This window comes from Lactuca sativa, chromosome 7, assembly GCF_002870075.4.
Source record: "Lactuca sativa cultivar Salinas chromosome 7, Lsat_Salinas_v11, whole genome shotgun sequence".
Taxonomy (NCBI): Eukaryota; Viridiplantae; Streptophyta; class Magnoliopsida; order Asterales; family Asteraceae; genus Lactuca; species Lactuca sativa.
This window is the reverse complement of record NC_056629.2, coordinates 70295026-70296813: the sequence shown is the minus strand read 5'-3', so window position 1 is coordinate 70296813 and position 1788 is coordinate 70295026. Positions and strand designations below refer to the sequence as shown.

Below are 1788 nucleotides of genomic sequence, written 5' to 3'. Positions count from 1 at the left end.
GTTTGCAATTTAATTTCTTCTTGATATTCCATCTTAATCTTCTTCCTGATAACTATCTTTTTGATTTTTTCATGTTTTCAATCACAACGAAAAAAAGAGAGGCATGTTCTTCATGTTCATCATAGTGGAGTGGTTTTTTTGAATTTATTTGTTATTATAGTAATAAAATTTAGAAAACAAATCAACTTTATATTTGTTTGGAATTTAAAATTTAAAGTGTATGATGTAAATGAAAAGAAAACAAACTTTATATATATATATATTTGTTTGAAATCAAAAATGGTCCTATTTCGGAAAGAGTGGTCGTTTCGACAAATAACAAAATTGAGCTAAATACCTTATATCCAAGAATCATACATGGTCATTTTACTTAGTCAAAGTCTTTTAAGGAAAATCGTTTTTAAACCCACTAGTTAATATTATTTTCTTGTGAAGCCATCATCATCATGTCAAGGCTCACGACCTGTTCTCGGAAAGCTTCCTGCTGGGTTAACTTTTCACGCTAATTCGTTGACTCGAGCCTACCTCTTTTGGCTCTTCCAGCTTTTTATATGTCTTGAATGGCTTCTAACCAGATCTCAGAAAATTAATTACAAAAGAAATTAGAGAAAAGACTTAAACAGTACTTTATTTCTTGCTATAATGCCTCCCCTCCTGCATCACAACGCCTATTTACCAAAAGCTTTGTGTCACCTGTGAGCAATAATAATAAGAAGATGATTGGGGATGCCATGACTAACTTAGGGTCTGTAGCAGCTGGACTTATGTTCCTCTGGACAATATTCAGTGGATGGTTACCTGCGCAGTTTCGTGATCATGTTGAACAATATGTTTACAAAGTTCGTGATTACGTGTATCCTTATATTGAGATCACTTTTCATGAATACGAAGGAGATGAGATTGAGCGAAGCAAAGCATATGCAGCCATCGAGAGGTTCCTCAGCACCAACTCCTCCGATAGAGCAAACCGGCTCAGAGCAAAAGTGTTTAAGGACAATGAATCCGTTGTCCTGAGCATGGACGAAAACGTCGTCGTAATAGATGATTTCCAAGACATCAAAATCTGGTGGACTTCGAAGAAAAACATCCGCCAACATCAGCCTTTGTATTCTAATCGTGTTGATGAGGAGAAGCGATACTACAAGCTCACATGTAGAAGAGAGCATCGTGATACCATCAAAAACGCTTATCTGCAACACGTGCTTCATGAAGGAAAGGCTATTGCTGTAAGAACAAGGCAACGCAAGCTCTATACCAATAACAAAACGATGACAAGACGATGGATCCAATTCTCAAAAAGGCACAGGAGGAGAAAGAGAAGAATAAGGGAAGTGAAGTCACTTTGTCTGGGCTTCTGAACTTCGTTGATGGGCTATGGTCAGCTTGTGGTAGTGAGAGGTTGATCGTCTTCACAACAAACTTTTTAGACAAGCTTGACGTTGCTCTCACACGGAGGGGAAGGATGGATATGCATATCGAGTTGTCCTATTGTTGTTTTGAAGCATTTAAGGTGCTTGCAAAGAGCTATATGGATCTCGAATCACATGAGTTGTTTGGAATCATTAGTGGATTGCTGAAAGAGACGAACATAACCCCAGCCGATGTTGCTGAAGATTTGATACGAAAGTCAGCTAAACAAGACGTTGAGAGTTGCTTAAAGAACTTGATCAATTCTTTGAAGAAGGCAAAAGAAGAAGCACGGCTCAAAGCTGTGAAGGACGCAAGGATGAAAGATGAGGCAGGCCCATCAAGTAGCTGATAAGTTACAAGTTACTGATCCATAAGAAA

The 1788-nt window shown here is 37.9% G+C and overlaps 1 pseudogene; it reads left to right on the top strand.

Moving 5' to 3' along the window:
• Positions 1–666: 666 nt before the first annotated feature.
• LOC111881654 (AAA-ATPase ASD, mitochondrial-like) lies at positions 667–1788 on the top strand (annotated as a pseudogene).